The 19,224-nt window shown below is 39.1% G+C and overlaps 1 long non-coding RNA gene across 3 annotated transcripts in view; it reads left to right on the top strand.

The window, feature by feature from the left end:
* Positions 1-19,224, top strand: part of LOC125129929 (uncharacterized) — a 119,299-nt gene that overhangs the window by 57,351 nt on the left and 42,724 nt on the right. For all 3 annotated transcript variants that reach the window (XR_007135601.1, XR_007135600.1, XR_007135599.1), the window contains 2 exons: positions 3,690-3,935; positions 10,197-10,277. This is a non-coding gene — a long non-coding RNA (uncharacterized LOC125129929). The remainder of the gene's footprint in view (positions 1-3,689; positions 3,936-10,196; positions 10,278-19,224) is intronic.

Raw genomic sequence — 19,224 nt, 5'->3', positions numbered from 1 at the left:
AATAAACTCATCATTTCCTTCCCTCACCATCCCCCAAACCAGATTGTCCTAACTTTCCTGGCTTCACTGTTTTTTCCAGTTACTCTTACAGAAACCCAGGATGCACACTGGCTTACCTCTTTTCCTTGTCTCTCCCCAAAAGTTTTAGTTCGACATTTTAGTCCTTCTCCTCAGAATCCACCTTATACATGTAATTCTTTTTATCACTGCTCTTTCTTTTCCCACCTGTGTTCTGCAATCCGCTGTCTGGTTTGTTATTTCTTGCCTGGACTCTCACTGAGTTCCTGAAGAAGTTTCCTTCATGCATTCTCTTCCCCCTTTCATTTAGCCTGTGTACCTGAGTCCGTCATTGTCTTATCATCAAAGACAAAATTAAGGAGTTCCCATCATGGCTCAATGGTAACAAACCTGACTAGTATCCATGAGGACTCAGGTCCAATCCCTGGCCTTGCTCAGTGCGTTAAGGATCCAGGGTTGCCATGAGCTGTGGTGCAGGTCACAGCTGTGGTTCAGATCCTGCATGGCTGTGGCTGTAGCATAAGCCTGCAGCTGCAGCTCCAACTCGACCCCTAGCCTGGGAACTTCCGTATGCCCTAAAAAGACAAAAAAATAAAAAATAAAAAAAAATTAAGTATTTGTGTTTAAGACAGGCCTTCTGTCACCCTGTTATGTTGACCTTCCTTTCCAATCTGATCTTTTCCTACTCTCCTGTATGGTCCATACTGTTCAGCCACCATGAATGGTCCACTCTTGCCTGAGCACCCTCTTCCCTGAGCACCCTCCAGCTCTCTCTTGTCTCCAAGCCTCAGTACCAATTACTCTCACTATTGTGTCCATTTTTTCAAAGCCTCTTTCACACGTCTGCCTCCAGTGTAAATCCTTAAATGATGGTTCTAGCTGACTGTATGGGGTTTCTTTTTCCTTCTGTTTATTCATTCATGGAAAAAATGTTATCAAATGTTTAACATGGATCAAATGAGAAAACAGTGCTGGGGATCTAGCAATGACTGGGACAGAATTGGAACCCGCCCTACTAGAGGTTATAATCCAATATTAATGAAGACTTGATAACTAATTTCAAGTGTCACAGGCTTTACAAGGGTCAGGGCAGCATGTTTAAAAGGACATAACTTAAGCTAAGGGTCGACTACAGCTTCCCTGAGTGAGGTGCACAAAGAGATCTAGAGAATGAAGAACTAGTTAGAGGGTGGTGGGGGGCAGGGCGCGGTGCTAAAGAAATTTGGGGACATGAAAGAGTGTTCTGGGCAGAACAAGCCACATGTGCAAAGGCCGTGAAATGGGAAAGGGTGTGGCACATTTGAAGAACTGAGAGAAGGCCAGTATAGACAGCCAGATGGGTGTAACATTGTTAGAGGCTTCAAGTCCCCTTCAAGGAGATTAAACCCAAAAGCCTCTGGCCTTGTTTCACTGTAATGCCCCTTCCCCCACCTTGACCATCCTGGTAGGGAAGGAATGTCTCCCACTCCTCACCCCACCTCTATGTAACCTGTTTCCCATGCAGATAAGGTATCCTGCCTGAAACCAATCAGATCAAATATGCCCCATACAGAGAGCAAACAACCCTCAGCCCTGACACACAGCAGAGGGGGCTGGGGCAGGAGAAACTGGGTCTCCATTTAGGTCCACCTTGGGGAGGGGGGTATAAGAACAATTGTAAAATGAGTCTAGCTCTCTTTTGAATCTGAGCACACGTGAGTTCTCCCTCTCTCTGAAAATCTGAAAATGTACTTTTGCTTTGCTAAAAGCATCCAATGCTTTGCTGTGGTGAGATGGGGCCCAACCAAAGTGTAACTCTATCAACCTGCATAATAAGACAGGAGAAACTGAGATACTAGCAAAAGAGGGATTGATAATTCATGGGCTCTGAAATGGATTGGGACTGAAGAAAGGAGAGAGGGTAGAAAAAAAAACAGGGAGAGAGTAGAAGAAACAATGCTTGAAGACTTGGATGAGTTTGAAGAAAAATGATAATGATAGAAGCTTAAGGATAGAATATTTTGGTGAGTCCCATATCTCATGTCTCATTATATAATTGTCTTATTCTTGATACTAAATTATATTACCTGGGTACTTATTATAGGATATTAATTGATATATTACAAGTAAAGAATTTTTTACTGCTGTATTTATTTTTCTTTGATCATTAAATAGAGGGTTTTTTCCCTCCGTCTTATATCCCGACTCATCTCATACGTCATTTGGCAACTGTTGAATGCCACAGGGTGCGCAACACTTTAGCAAGCCTAAAGAAAGGCACCAGAGACAAAAAACAAACCACATGCTGCAGAACAGTTTTTGAGGGAAAAACGAGGCCATTTTCTGGAGTCTTCTCTGTCTTTCAAAATGTAAGAAGTGTGAAAATGGGAACTTAGAGGGGGCAGAAAATTAGTGATAGGATTCTTAGACCAGATTTCCAGCTTCTTGGTGCTCTTGATGTTTAGCCTGGTTATCAAACTTTTCTTCATTTCTTCACTCAGAATTCCTTCTTGTTCCAGTAGGATTGCTTCAGTTTATGACAATGAGTAGGCATACACTAAGCCACTTTCAGAAATGAGTCAGAACTAAGACATAACCTAAAGAAATGAAATAAGGTGCTTTTCATTTAAAGTGTCTCTTTTTCTTTTCTCTTTTTGCTTTTTAGAGCTGCACCTGGCAGCATATGGAGGTTCCTGGGCTAGGGATCAAACCGGAGCTATAGCTGCCGGCCTATGCCACAGCCACAGCAACGCCAGATCCGAGCTGCATCTTTGGCCTATACCATAGCTCACGGTAATGCCAGATCCTTAAGCCATGGAGCGAGGCAAGGGATCGAACCCGAAACCTCATGTTTCCTTGTCAGATTTGTTTCTGCTGTGCCATGACAGGAATTCCTAAAGTGTCTTTTTCATGCATCTTTGTATTTCTCCTACATTTTCATTGAGTCTGATGTTTATTTTGTTTATATGTTTAGCTTGCACAGAATGTCCCTATTTTTTTTCAGTTAGATGTTAGATAAACTCACCATACGTAATTTTCAACTTCACATTTTATTTTTCTTTCTCAGCCGGGCCCATAGCATATGGAAGTTTCTAGTCTAGGGTTCAAATCCAGGCCTCACCTATGACCTATACCACAGCTGCAAGCAAGGCTGACTCCTTTAACCACTGTGCCAGGCCTGGGATCAAGCCTGGGATGCCTCAGAGACACCACCATAACCTTAACCCACTGCACCACAGTGGGAGCTCCACAACCTCATATTTTTTTAAAAAAAAAGTGTTAATTAGGGGAGTTCCCATCGTGGCGCAGCAGAAATGAATCTGACTAGGAACCATGAGGTTGTGGGTTCGATCCCTGGCCTCCCTCAGTGGGTTAAGGATCCAGTGTTGTCGTGAGCTGTGGTGAAGGTCGAAGACACGGCTCGGATTCTGAGTTGCCGTGGCTGTGGCGTAGGCCAGCAGCTGTACCTCCGATTCAGCCCCTAGTCTGGGAACCTCCACATGCCACTAGTGCGGCCCTAAAAAGCAAAAAAAAAAAAAAAAAAAAAAAAGAAAAAAGAATAAAAAAGTTTTAATTACACAAAGAACTCATTCACATGGCATTAGGGACTCAAAGTTAATAGGAAACAGCAGTAAAAATGTCACTCTCATAAAGTGTTGTGCTCATCATCTTCCTTTTTTTTGTTCTCCAAGGTGCATCCTAAGGGTGGTTTTTTCAATGAAGCTGTGGTATATGCACTGCAAGACTGTGATGCTCATCATACTGGAATGAGCATAAGATATGAGTATGACTGTCTCTTGGGAGACGCCATCGAGGGCAGTGCCATGAAACATGAGAATCTCTGGGGCACCACAGCATTGTAACTCAGGAGCTATGGCTTTGCCAACACTACACAGTCCTGCCTGATGTCCTGTCGGCGGCTGGGAGTACATACATAGGTATGTATTGTAGGCACCTTCTGTCACTATCCTTTTTTTGGAGAGTCAGCCATTCTTTTTTGTATTTTTAGGGGATTAAATAATTTTGTAATGTAGTGTGACTCTGAGCATGGCAGATGGCAGAAAAATACTATATGTTTTTAAAGAAATACAATTTTATTGTGTTTTGATACAACTCCCAGTGACTTAGTTGCAAAGTCAGCTGTCCCAGATGTGATATCTCAGTCCCTGTTAATCTTTTTATAAATTCTTTTGCTATTTTGTAATCTTGTGATTCATGTCTATCCTTAAGTGTCCTTTTGCCTTTATGTCCATTTGTCTTTATGCCACTTTTTCATGTTTCCGCCTCAATTAAAGAGAAACCGTCATTCACAGAGCAGCGGCTTAAGCTCTGCCTCTCTGCTGATTCTCATCATAGAAATTACCCAAGTCTCACCAGACCTGCGCCTTGAAGAGGGAAGGTACCATGAGTGAGGGTTTAGTCCTAACTAGAAAGGTTAAGGTTAAAAAAGAAGGTCAAGAAACTTAGTTGACCCACAAACTAAATCTTGCTTATTAACCAGAGTGACGTGGTGTATGCATTATAATAATGTGAATTTATCCTCTATTATTTTGAATCAAGAATACCACGTTGGAGTTCCTGTCCTGGCACAGCAGAAACGAATCTTACTAGCATCCATGAGGATGCAAGTTCGACCCCTGGCCTTGCTCAGTGGGTTAAGGATCCAGCGTTGCCGTGAGCTGTGGTGTAGGTTGCAGACGTGACTCAGATCTGGCATTGCTGTGGCTGTGGTGCAGGCCGGCGGCAACAGCTCCAATCAGACGCCTCGTCTGGGAACCTCCATATGCCCCAATAAGACAAAAAGACAAAAAAAAAAAGGATACAGCATCATATACCAGATATGTTGTACTAACATATCGCATATCATGCATAGAGTTACAGCAGGGGTGCCTAAGACCTCAGCGAGGGTCGCAGACAGAAAGAACAGTGGATTAGAAATAAGGAAGACTACAAGTCTCGTCTCAGTTCTGCCGATATTACCTACGTGTGTTTGAGGCCAATTGTTTAAATTCTCTGGGCCCTGGCAAGAAAAGGGGAAAAGAAGTAGAAGGCACACCCAATTCCTTTTTAGAGTATGATCCAGAATTTGCACGCGTGGCTTCTGCTCTTGTGCCTTTGGCCAGAGCTTAGGCAATTGGTCACATGTATCTGGAAAGGAGGCTGGAGCGACGTGTGGTCTGTAGCTGGACCTTGTAGGATTTTATTACTAAAGGAATTGGACTTTTGAAGGACAACTCCCAGTCTTAGTCATTGTCCCCTCTTATCCTCCCGTAAAGGCTCTCGGCACCTTCCTTCCTCTACCCTCGAGCAGTTTTCTGCATACGCCAGAATTGAGTCAGATGGTCACCTCTAGACGTAAGGAAGCCAGGGAAACAGGAAACAGGATTTACATGATTGGCTTTGACCAATGTTTCCCCAAATTTCTTGGTTTGCTGCTCCCTTGGGGGGTCTCGGCAGATTTTTTTTCATGGTGCCAAAAGAAACACAGAAAAGTTCCATTTACGACTTGGTAGCCAGTTGAATAAAGTGTGCCCATAAAGTGAAAGAAAAGTAGTATCTTTTTCATTTTTAAATAATCACATTTTATTAATGGGTGTTATTACCTTTTGGGGACTCCACAACTTCTCAAACATTGGAATCAGATTCGAGCATGCCGTTTCTTGTGCTACATGCTTTTCCTGCCATAGTTTCTTTGTTTTCTAGTCACAGCAACCACTGCAAACCCAACTTTGCAATAATATGGCACAGTCTAAAGCAATGTAGTGATCTAGTATGAAAACTGTACCTAAACTAGTAATCTGTTTGCTGTCCAACAGATGTTGAGTCCCGCTGTGTTTCCCTTGAAAATTAAACTATGTCGTGCCCCCAGTGAATTTGCTTTGGCACCCTTGAAAACTGAACATGCAGTTTGAGAATCATTGATTTAAACTAATCATGATCCTTCCTTGGAGGCTGGAGATACTGCTCCCTGTAAAGAATTAGGCTTCTTTTAGAGAGGAAGAAGAGGGAATGGAAATTATTTAGAAAACTAATAATTTCTGCCTCGGTGTGCTTCAACCAGACTATGTGGTCTTGTAGGTCAGCGACCACAGCTATTTTTATGTACTGTTTTAGGAATAGCACAGTTCTTGGTACTTAGAGGGAGCTCAGTACGTATTTATTAAACGAATAATTATATGATCAACAGTATGGCTAATTCTCTTAGCCGTAGAATGCCAGCTTATAGGAAATTGGTGGCCTATACAATGAGCCTCTATGTAAATTCAAGGGCCTGGATTATGCCTTCCTCATTTCCCATAGGTCAGAGCCCAGTAATTAGTTGGCATATTGTAGGTGATAGAAAAGGGTTGGTTGGATAAAGGAGTGCATGTCTTAGTGAGAGCTAGTTCTGTCTCCAAACCCTTTACAAAGGAGTTTCATTACACTGATGATGAAAATGCTTATTAGTGAGCTCTCATATAAATGCCCATCCTGACTGCCCAGAAAGAAAAAATAACCACTCCGTCTTATCACGGTGGATCTAAGGCTCTCTTTGGTTACCACAGTCACCACTAGAAAAACTGACAAAAAGAGAAAAGCAGAACTTTTGTGAGATATGAGAAGGACTTTTTCTGCAACAGTTTACATTGTCGGCAGCTAAGCTATTTCACAGTCCAGGATCATTACGTAAAGACTAGAAACTGACTTTTTAAACAAGAGCCGTCTCACTTTATAAGTATGATGGCCATTTGAGCAAACGTTGTCTTTCTCCTTTTTCTGGTGTCCTCCGCTCAAATTTATTTTTCTGTATTTCCATGTTTTTATAATGGAGGAAGCCATTCAAGCTTTTTGCCCTCGGTGTCCCTCATAGTAAAGTGTCTACCTGTGTGACACTCTCGAAGAATGTGCATGTGCTGGCATGTTAGAGTTAGATCTAGGTTTAAAGATTGCCCACATTTGGAGTTCCCTTCGTGGTTCAGCGGTTAATGAACCCGACTAGAAGCCGTGAAGACACGGATTCGATCCCTGGCCTCTCTCAGTGGGTTAAGGATCCGGCGTTGCCGTGAGCTGTGATGTAGGTCCCAGATGCAGCTCGGATCTGGTGTTGCTGTGGCTGTGGTGTAGGCCGATTCCACCCCTAGACTGGGAACTTCCATATGCCCTGGATGCAGCCCTAAAAAGACAAAAAATAAATAAAACTTGCCTACATTTATTTGATTTTTCTAGTAGTATATTTAGAAAGCAATTTATGTGTCTATCACTAAATCAAAAATATTTTGAAGCCCAGGGTCTATGTTTTTTCAAATTGGACCTGGTACAGAGTAGGTACCCAGTGTATATTTGTTGAATTAGTAAACTACTTCTTGTTGAGATTTTCCCCCAAAGCATTAAGCAGTATTTTGCTCATAATAAATACTCTGTGTGTGTATGTTTATTTTGTGAGAGCCAAAATCATCTTTAATTCCTTCAGTATTTCTATAAACTAAGAGAAATCAGAATTTATTTTCTCTGTTTTGTAAATGGAAAAATATAATTGTCTTTAATGTTGGATACCAAAGCTTGACTTTTTACTACAAAAGAAATTAGGATTTCCCATTGTGGTTCAGTGGGTTAAGAACCTGATACTGTTTCCATGAGGAACACAGGTTCAATCCTTGGCCTTGCTCGGTGGGTTAAGGATCCAGTGTTGCTGTGGCATAGGTCACAGATGGGACTCGGATCCCATGTTGCCTAGGCTGTGGTGTAGACCAGCAGCTACAGCTCTAATTCAACCCCTAAGCCTAAGAACTTCCATATGCCACAGGTACAGCCATTAAAAAAAAGAAAAAGAAAAAGAAAAGAAAGAAAGAAACTAGTAAATATATTTTAAAAGTTCCTTTTTCTTGAAGACTATTTATTCTTTTGTTTGTTTGTTAAGATTTTTCTATCAATGTAATAAAAACCCTCACTGAGCATTTACTAGATGCAGGTCAACTCCAGGTGCCAGACTCATGTTGCAGTCAGTTTTACATTCCTAAATTTTATTTTATTTTGTTTATTTATTTATTTATTTTAACTTTATAGGGCCACAACTGCAACATATGGAAGTTCCCCGGCTAGGATCAAATCAGAGCTACACCACAGCCACAGCAATGCAGGATCTGAGTCGCAACTGTGATCTTATACCACAGCTCATGGAAATGCTGGATCCTTAACCCACTGAGCGAGGCCAGGGATCGAACCCACGTTCTCATGGATCCTAGTCGAGTTCAATACCCACTGAGCCATGAAGGGAACGCCCCTAAATTTTATTTTTTAACTGCATTTTTATTTATTTACTTTTCTGGGCACAAAAGTAATACATATGCCCATTGCCAACAATTAAATCATTATAAAAATACCTAACAAAAATACCAGAGATAATTTCTGTTGATAGTTCACAGTATAGTCATACAATTTTTTTCCTGTGGCTTTATATACGGGTAATAATATTGTTACAATTTGGAAGTGCAGTCTTTTAATTGGAATTGGATCATACTGCCCACCACTATTTTGTAACTTTTTTTCACCTAACAGTATATCTAAACTTTTAAGTGTAAAAGAACTTTCAACTAGTAAATATAAATTGTCCTTATTTTGTTTAATTGTTAGATCTCGCTTTCAGATGCTCAGGGTATCCTTTACTCTTACTTTGAATTACCACACTTGTAATTTGAATTATTTATGAAATTGTAGGTTTTATTCCTGTCCCCTAAGGAAATTGTTCATTCCATGCCTAAAACACACTGCCTAAAACACAGACACATCACAGCAGTAAATGCTATGAATGAATGAATAAGTGAGTGAATGAATGAATGAGTGAGTGAGTGAATGATGGGCTTTCATCCCAAGACTTTCTTTACAAAGTCTATAAAGTTTGCCACACTTCACATTGCCTCCCCCTGGCGATTCTTTCATATGTGCTGAGAATTTTCATATTCTTCCTATCTAGGCTTAAATTATTTTTCATCTTAGTTAGTATGTTTTAGGTCAATGTGAAGACAAAAATAAGATTTTAGGTATTCAGAAGTATGGGAATCCTAATTACAAAATGATTAAAAAATAATCAGCATTTCAAACCTTGTAAGTTACTGGAGCTTACTAATTTTCACAATTAAAAAGATAATAATAAAAACTCACCAAACAGGTTTTTTTTTTTTTTTTTTCACTTTTCTGGCATATTTCTTAGTCCATGCTCATTTTACCCATTCAAGAAAAAAAATTTTCTAAACTAAAATAACTATCTAAATTAAATGAAAAATGACAGAGACTGATAGTTATCCCCTGTCCTGTGGTTTTAGGAGCTCAGATTTGTGACCAATTGCACTGGACACTCTATTTCTAGCTTGCAACCAGGCATGGCCATTAGCATGCTAGTGGAAGTGTCTTCTGGCAGTTTTCATGAATATTTTTCATGAGATAGCAAGGTGTATACCCCTTTATTTTTGCCCTCTTCCCTGTTTGCTTTTCTGTTTGTGATGCTGCCGTATTGGACTGTGAGGTTGAAGCCTTCTAGGACAGAACAAGATGAATGGATCCTGGGTTACTGGAGGCATCGGTCACCATGCCAGTCACTAACCACTTCCTGAGCATTTCCATGAGACAAAAATAAATTTCTGTCTTTATTAAGCTATTGTTTCTGTCATTTGCTCCCAAACCTAATCTTAGCTAATACAGATATTGAATCTGGAATTTCTAAGAAAGTGCCTGTAAGCTTGTTATTTGCCGCAAATAACTAGCCCTTATCAATAGCATTTCACCAAAGCAACCCCATGTGGCACTGCTCCTTATTTATAGTTCAGAAAAATAAGGACCAGAGAAGTTTAAATTCAGGTTCTAGGTCCAGTTGTCTTCATAAGAGGCTGCGTTTACATGCTAACTGACAAGTAATAAGATAGAACGCAGAGTCCGTAATAGCCCGTTTTCGTATACAGTTTTGTGTTTGTTTCAGATATTAATCTCATCTAGTTCCTCAAAACCACTGTTAAAGTAAGTACATAAATGACAAAATTGAGCCCCAGAAAGTGTCATCTGGACAAGATCACAAAACTAGAGAGTGAACTAGTTTCCTGGCCCTGGCTTTCTTTATGATTTTTATCATATTGTTGATCCATCATTTTAAGCCTCATCATAAAGCATATTAAATTTTTCCTTTTATTGGCCAAGTTTGATAAATAATTTTTTCGTCTTGTATACCACAGGATGTCCTTTTCACATCCACAACTGCACAACTGAGAGAAGAGCATGAGCAGCTGAGAAGATTTTATTGTGTGTTAAATAAGGTACTGTTTCTCCCTCTGGGAAGAAGGCAATATTGGAAGAAATAGTAGATAAAGACTATATCTAACTTAAAACACTCTGTCAGGTCAAGAAAACAGAAGTACTGGTTGTTACCTATACTCTTGACCTAGCTAATGGATAATGATGTATCATTTCCAGTCTTCTAAAAAGTCATCATTGACCAAAACACTATAAGCCTAATTGAAAACTCTACGTGCATAAAAGACCCAGATGCGATTTTGAGTGTCCTAGCTAGTTGAAGCTGATTTTTTTTAGTGTGCAATTTGCATTGAAGTTCATGCCCCAGTGCATCCAAATTTCAGTATTATTCAGTTTCCTGAGGAACCCCTATACGGTCAACCTTAGTGAACAATATTTTCCCTCTACTTCCTATATTACTGTTTAGGTAACTGCTCTCTATTGCTTTTCCTGCAGCCATAGACCATCAGAAGGATAATCTATATTTTCAAATAATCTGATCTTGAGCTCTTCTCCAATGCACTTTAAAAAGAAATCATTTTAGGGGGTCTCTAATAGTTTCTCCTTTAATTTGTCTGCTTTTCTTACTGTATAGTTTGCTCCTTTTTGCTTGTGTGGAACAGGGACTGAATGTTGATGACCGCAAGTCTGGATTCCTTCCAGGCATTTATTCTGGAACAAGTTCTCGGTCTGTTGGCACTAAAACCTATCTATTATTCCCTTTCCTACCCTTTCCGATCCACAATATGCTATACACCCACTCTTTTCCTGCCATGTAGTGGGAAGGATGGATTTACAGGATTTTAAGAATCCCTCTAAATTTATATACTCATAGACGATTTCTGGGTAGACATGAAATAAGGCCCGGGAAACTTATTAAGGATAATAAAATGAGTTGCTGTACTATTTACTTTTTTATTTTTTTGCTTTTTCTAGGGCTGCTTCCAAGGCATATGGAGGTTCCCAGGTTAAGGGTCTAATCGGAGCTGTAGCCACTGGCCAGAGCCACAGCAACGGGAGATCCGAGCCGCGTCTGTGACCTACACCACAGCTCGTGGCAACGCCGGATCCTTAACCCACTGAGCAAGGCCAGGGATCGAACCCTCAACCTCATGGTTCCTAGTTGGATTCATTAAGCACTGAGCCACGACGGGAACTCCTGCACTATTTTTTTTTTAAAGGAAATATTCTGAAACCACTTCCTTGCAGCTCCATCATTAGAGCTGCCTCTAACTAAATTTTCCTTAATAGTCAATTTTTATACAACTTCCTTTTCCTCTTGTACAGCATGAAGTATTTTATTTAAAGGGCTTTTCCTGGTGCAAATTATATTTGCATTTTGAGGAATTGGGAGTCCCCTGCCCTTTCTCTATGTCCCATTATTCATTTGAAGTCCGGATTCTTAGCATTTTCACTTTCGTATTTCCATGCTCTGATAACCTGAGTGTGGTGAAGCTTTGAAATGAAAGTCAGAAGTCCTGAATGTTACCAGACAACCTTTGATCAATCAATGACCTCTACCTTTCTTACTAGAAAAGTGTATGTAAGATAATTAGTAATCACATGATCTGTATGTTTGTTTGGGCTTGTGTCTAACTAAAATCAGAGAAGTTGTAATTAAGTAATAGTAATTACTGCATAAAAGAATTCCAAAGGAAAGGATTCTTATCATTCAGTTGGCCTGGATTAAAAAAAAAGTTTTTCAAAATTAAAAAACATTTTTTCAAAATTACCGCATGTGGGAGTTCCCCTTGTGGCACAGCAGAAACGAATCTGACTAGGAACCATGATGTTGAGGTTCGATCCCTGGCCTCACTCAGTGGGTTAAGGATCTGGCATTGCCATGAGCTGTGGTGTAGGTTGCAGATGTGGCTTGGATCTGGCATTGCTGTGGCTGTAGCTCCGATTTGACCCCTAGCCTGGGAACTTCCATATGCCATGGGTGTGGCCCTAAAAAAGTAAAAACAAAACAACAACAAAAAACCCAAAATTGTCACGTGAGTAGTTTAAAAACAAAACAAAAACTAGCAACTTTTCTACTGAGTATTATAAATATTTTTTCTCTCCAAAATTTTACCTTGACAATTATAATGATTTGTCAGCAGTTCTAAGAAAGTAAAATAGAATCATAATTAAATATATATTTTTTAGTTGTTGGGTTTTTTTTTTTGGCTTTTTTTTTTAGGGCCACATCTGAGGCACATGGAGGTTCCCAGGCTAGGGGTCTAATCGGAACTAAGCTGCCAGCCTATACCACAGCCACAGCCACACCAGATCCAAGCCACGTCTGCTACCTACACCACAGCTCATGGCAACACCGGATCCTTAACCCACTGAGTGAGGCCGGGGATCAAACCTGAAACCTCATGGTTCCTAGTCAAATTCATTTCTACTGCGCCACAACAGGAACTCCAGAATCCTAATTATATTTAATTTGTTAAAAACAAAAAATAAAGGGTCCTCTTTTATGACCCCTTGATTCTTTCCCACCCTTGCAGACCCAACATCTTTAGGCATAAAAACTCCTGCAATTATTTCATATCCCAACAGTTTCTACCTTCTCTGAATTGTTATATATCATATATTTTATGACACTCATCCTAATCCCTCCTTATGTAGAATGTTGTAATTGTTCCCTAGAATTTTTTAAATGCCTTCCATCTTTTTTTTTTGGCTTTTTTTTGGCTTTTTTGCTTTTTAGGGCCACACGTGCTGCATATGGAGGTTCCCAGGCTAGGGGAGCTGTAGCCGCCAACCTATGCCAGAGTCATGGCAATGCTGGATTCTTAACCCACTGAGCAGAGCCAAGGATTGAACCCATAACACCTCATGGTTCCTAGTCGGATTCGTTTCCGCTGAGCCACAATGGGAACTCCCGAATGCCTTCCATCTTCCAAAGTGAATTTTATTTGCTAGAAAAGAAGAATTCTATAGTCTTGTTTACTCTTAAAATTTTAGCTATTAGCACAAAATAAATCTTAATAGATAATGGTTTACAAAAGCATGTACAGTTATATATGCAAATAAATACGTGCGTAGTGAGCATCCAGGCATCGACTGCTCAGGCTGAGAAAAAGAATGTCGCCAGTGCGCTGGATTTCCAGCGGTGCTCTTTTAAATGCTTCCAGGTGTTTTAGGTCTGCTTCTTCGTTCACTCAACCATTCGCTCATCAGTAGGTATGTGAGCTGTTCCTAAATTTTAGCTGTTACTAGCAATGATGTAATGACCACGCTCTATTTTAGTTTTACATTCTCATGTAACCGTGTCTGTAAGATGGAATCCTAGAAGTAGTGTTACTAAGTAATTGGATATAGACTTTTAAGATTTTAATAAGGAAAATTACATTACACTCCAAAAGTTTGTACAAATGTATACTTCCATCCAGAACAGAAAGCTCATTTCCCCATACCTCACACCTGTCCAACAGTTGTTGGTATCAATCTTTTACCATTCTTCTAATGCGATCAGAAAAAAATACCGTATTTATTTTAACATATGTATTAGCTGGTTCAGCATTCTTTCATACGTATATTTTGTATTTGTACTTCTTTGGTGAATTGCCAGCCTATACCTAAAACACATTATTCTATTGATTTGTGTATGTTTCTTTGCTAATGTGTAGGAATTTTTATAAAATAGGTATACAAGTCATTTGTCTGTAAGGGGTCAGAAGGATTTTCTCTTGGGTCTGACACTAAAGGCTTTTTATGCATCATTGAATGCATGAAGGCATAGTTTCAAGAATGAATATTTAATAAACCATTTTTTCACACTTCCATTTTCTCACAGTACTTTAACATCTCACAGCAAAAGTTATTTAAAGGACATAGGTTACTGAATCTAAAATTGTATTTGTCATTTTGGGTTTCCATTCCTCGACATGCACCTGCATTTTAAGTCATTTGAACTTAATTCTTTTCATTCTCATAGCCAAAGGGTGTTAAATTGTTAAGTGTTAAGAACCTTATAGTCCAAACTACTATGTGTAAAATAAATAAGCTGCAAAGATATATTGTACAACACAGGGAGTACAGCCGGTGTGTTATAACTATAAATGGTTTTGTTTGTTGGTTGGTTTGCCTTTTTAGGGCCACACCCCCAGCATATGGAGGTTCCCAGGCTAGGGGTCCAATCTGAGCTGTAGCCGCTGGCCTACGCCACAGCCACAGCATTGCAGGATCTGAGCCACATCTGTGACCTACACTACAGCTCACGGCAATGCCAGATCCTTAACCTACTGAGCAAGGCCAGGGATTGAATCTGCATCCTCATGGATGCTAGTTGGGTTCATTAACTGCTTAGTCATGTTGGCAACTCCTATAACTATAAATGGAGTATAACCTTTAAATAGTGTGACTCACCATATTGTATACCTGAAACTTATATAATATTGTACGTCAATATACCTCGAAAAAAAGAACCTTATCGTCGTTGGAGACCATTTTAGAGTATCTAGTTTTCCAAAGACTATACCAAATAAATATATTATTTTACTATATCAAATAAATCACTATATTGAAGCTACACATTTGTCAGTAAAAGTGAAATTACATTAGTTTCGAGTTGAGTCAAGACTTCAAATCACCTTAAAGGTTTTTATATGTACCTCTAATCATCTCTTGGTATTTTATGTTTCTTGGGAATTTTTTTTTGCTAAGAAAGAAACTTTGGGTGTTCCCATTGTGGCTTAGCAGAAATGAATCTAACTAGTATCCATGAGGATGCAGGTTTGATCCCTGGCCTCACTCAGTGGATTAAGCATCTGGTATTGCTGAGAACTGTGGTGTAGGTCGAAGACACCGCTCGGATCTGGTGGTGTGTGGTTGTGGTGTAGGCCAGCAGCTACAGCTCTGATTCAGTTCGACCCCTAGCCTGTGAACCTCCATATGCCATGAGTGCAGCCCTGAAAAAAAAAAAGAAAAAGAAACTTTGGATGTGAAGGAAAGGTGATCAATATCCTAGAAAAGCTGATAATATTTTAAAATTACTTGAACACTTTATCTATTGCTAATATAAATGAATAATTGCTCCTGTATGGATTGTATATATCTTTCAGAAGCAAGAAATATATCTTATTGATAGCCTGTATATAGAACAGATACTTTGTCATTGGAGTTCTTAAAATATTACATTTCTAATATGACAAATTGTATTTTGGTCTACCATCTGTAGAAAAAAGAAAGAACATTTTAAGAAATAAGAAAATCTGATCTATAATTTAAGATTATAATATGCTTGAAGATAATTTTTTAAAATGTCAAATATATTCAGTGTGTTTTACATGTGTAATATGTTAGAAAAGAAATGTATTCTCTATTTTTTTAATCCTCTGCTAATTATATTCTGTTTGTTGTTTTAGTTCATATGCATAAAATAACTAAACCTTGGCAAGAGCTTTTAGCTAGGCTCAGCTTTTAGTAAGCCAAAGAATTTTGAAAGAAGATGGGCATTCTTTAGCTTCCAAAATGTTGACTCTGGATTCAGCAGCTACCAAGTAATAATAGACTACCCACTGACTTAAAGGTCAGAATCACAAAATGATTAGAACATCATGATTATGTGAAGAAAAAAACATTGCATCATTTAGTGCCAAGTTTGAATCAGATTGTGTTCTGTGACCTACTTTCCTTAGATTTGTTTGGTTTCTATGGATAGAACCTGTACCCGTATTCTCTGGAAATTAATAGTTATTATTTCAAATGTTAAAGTTTTAAAGAAGTCTCGTTAAATCTTACCTTCCTGACAATACTAAATGTGGTTTATTTGCCAACAGCTGTGTGATAGAGAGAACATTACAGTGTAAAAAACTAAGACAAACAATATTATTAGAAGCCCTGATGTAGGCAAGCATTGTAAACTTCACTTCAATATACAGGTTATATTGGTCATATCATTTTATTATTATTAATATTTACATATATATTAATAACAGCTGTATTATATAATTCAAATGCATAAAATTCATCCTTTTAACATGTACAATTCAGTGATTTTTTAGTATATTCATAGAGTTGTACCATCATCACTAGTATTTAATTTCCGAACATTTTCAGAACCACAAAAAGAAACTGTACCATTAGCAGTCATGCCCCAAAGATGATTCTTTGGGATAAGCCTCTGACTAGACTGACCAAGAAAAAAGAGAGAGAAGACACAAATTCATATTTTAAAGGGATAGTAAGAGAATATCATTATCATCATCATCATTAACAACTGTGTCAATAAATTTGAAAATTTAGATGGAATGGACAAATTCCTGGGGAAACATAATTTACTAAAAGTAATGAAAGAGACAAAATAGAAAAATCAAAATAATCTTATAACTATTACAGAAAATGAATCCATATTCAAAATCCTTTCCACAAAGTAAAGTCCAGGTTCAGATAACTTCACCAATAAATTCTATCAAAAACTTAAGGAAGAGATGAATCAGTTCTAATACAACTTGTCCCAAAGGATGGAAAGTGAGTGACCCGCTTCATGATACCAGCATAACCCTCTCAGCAAGATTCAAGGATATTATGAGGAAGAAAGGGAAATTATGAGAGAAAATATGACTATCTCAATAGATTCAGAAAAAACATCTGATGAAATTTAACATTCTTTTTTTATTACTCAGTGAATTTATTTCATTTATAGTTGTACAATGATCATCACAATCCAATTTTATAGGATTTCTATCCCACAGCCCCAGTGCATCCGCCATCCTCCAAACTGTCTCCTTTGGAAACCATAAGTTTTTCAAAGCCTGTGAGTCAGTATCTGTTCTGCAGAGAAGTTCATTGTGTCCTTTTTTCAGATTCCACATGTTGGTGAAAGCATTTGATATTGGTGTCTCATTGTCTGACTGACTTCACTCAGCATGATAATTTCTAGGTCCATCCATGTTGCTAAAAATGAAGGTATTTCATTCCTTTTAATGGCTGAGTAATATTCCATTGTTTTTTATATGTACCACATCTTCTCGATCTACTCTTTAACATTCTTTTTGATTAAAAAAATTTTAGTTAACTAGGAATAGGAAATAACTTTGTTAATCTGATAAGGGTCTTGACAAAGAATTAACCATTATAGTTAATGGAGATAGACTAAAAACTTTGTCTCTGAGACCTGGGATAAGGCAAGGATGATCACCTACATTCTTTATATTTAACCTTACTCTGGAGGCCTGAGCAAGTGCAGTAAGGCAAAAAGAATATGCATTTTTTATATATTATAATCATAATATATTAAAATATAATTATATACGCACACAGAGACTGGATAGGAATTAATAAAATTGCCATTATTTGTGAATAATGATTTTGTTGAGTAAAATCCCATCTACAGGCAAATTATGGGAAATAACAAGATCAGGTCAAAGAAGATCAGTATCAAGCAGCCAACTACCAATCTAAAATCTCTACTTGGAATCTCGGGGACCTCTGAGATCTCGCCAAGGCCAAAGCTCTTGATTTTTTCTCCCCTAAAGCCTGTCTCACCTCCCTCCCGGTGCTCTCATTTCTTATAGTGGCAACATCATTTACCTAGTACCCAAGCCAGAATTAAAGTGTGGGACGGCTCCCAGCCTACGGACTGCCTTTGTAGAAATCAGAAAAAGGCACTCCTTGCAAGGACATGCAACCCATGCCAGGGGACAGGACTTTGTGGACCAAGTGTCTGCTGGATGTCAGCGTTCATACGCCCACCTCAGCTCAGCACACTCAGGCGTGAACATCCTGCATAGCTGTGTACGGCAGCCCTGCCTTGATCTCCCCCCTGTTTTCTCTTTCCCCTTAATTCACTTGATTCACAAATACTGCCCAGTCTGTTTCCAAAGTATATCTTGAAACCACTCTCCTCATTTCCCTCCCTCCACCTCAGCCCAGCCACCATCATCCATCTCCCGCCCCAACCACTGTACCGCATCCTCCTGTCTGCTCGGTCACTGTCTCTTTACTCTTGCCCCCTCCAGGCTGTTCTCCACACAGCAGGTAAAGGGATCATTTTAAAACACAAATCCAGTGACATCAATCTCCAGCTTAAATTCTTCAGTGGCTTCGCATTTCACTAAGAAAAAAAAAAAAAAATCCAAACTCTTTACTATGAACCCCAAGGCCCTGCATGATCCGACCCCGTCTATGTTTGTAGCCTCATCTTGGGCCACTCACCTCCTTGCCTTCTCTGCTCTAGCCACTCTCATCGTGCTTCACTTTAATTCATCTGCCAAAGATCTTTCCTGCCTCAGGCTTTGGCACATGCCAGTTCCTCTTTTTGGACTAGCAGGAATAACTAGGATTTATTTTGCTCTTGCTCCATGCTAGGCCTTGTTCTAAATACCCTCTGAAGACGCACACGTTTAGCCTCCACAACCGTGGTGTGAAATACCTACTATCCTGCTTCACCTTTTACGGATGAGGAAACAAAGACACGGAGAGGTTAAATTGCCCCAAGTCCCACCGTTGGCAATTGAGGACACCAGGATGAGCTTCCCCACACTCTGTGCAGCAGCCTCTTCTCATCCTCTAGTCTCGACCCCATCCTTTGAGTAGCCTTATCTGCCCACTGTATCTGAGGTAGGGCTCATCTCAGCGGCTCATCTGTGTGTTTCCTAGTACCTACTATGATTTACTGTAACTTACTGTTATTATTTTTATCTTTTTCCTCCCTGTCTCTCTCACTAGAATGTAAGCTCTGTAAGGACAGGAACTTACTATCTAAGCATCAACAGGCTGAATGCTTTTCAATACAAAAGGATGAAAGAGAATAAATACCCTTTTGATATCTAGCACATTGCTGTGCATACAATAACCACTCAATAAAATGTTACCAAGTTAATAAGAATAATCTATCTTTCCTGTTCAGGTGATAACCTACAGAAAAAAGGTCTTTTACCACTTAGAACTAAATGAAAAAAAAAAAAAAAGGCATTCCTGTTGTGGCCCAGCAGAAATGAATCTGACTAGTGTCTATGAGGACGCAGTTTCGAT

Source organism: Phacochoerus africanus, chromosome 6 (assembly GCF_016906955.1).
Source record: "Phacochoerus africanus isolate WHEZ1 chromosome 6, ROS_Pafr_v1, whole genome shotgun sequence".
In the NCBI taxonomy this organism is placed as follows: Eukaryota; Metazoa; Chordata; class Mammalia; order Artiodactyla; family Suidae; genus Phacochoerus; species Phacochoerus africanus.
This window is presented reverse-complemented; position numbering and strand designations above follow the sequence as displayed.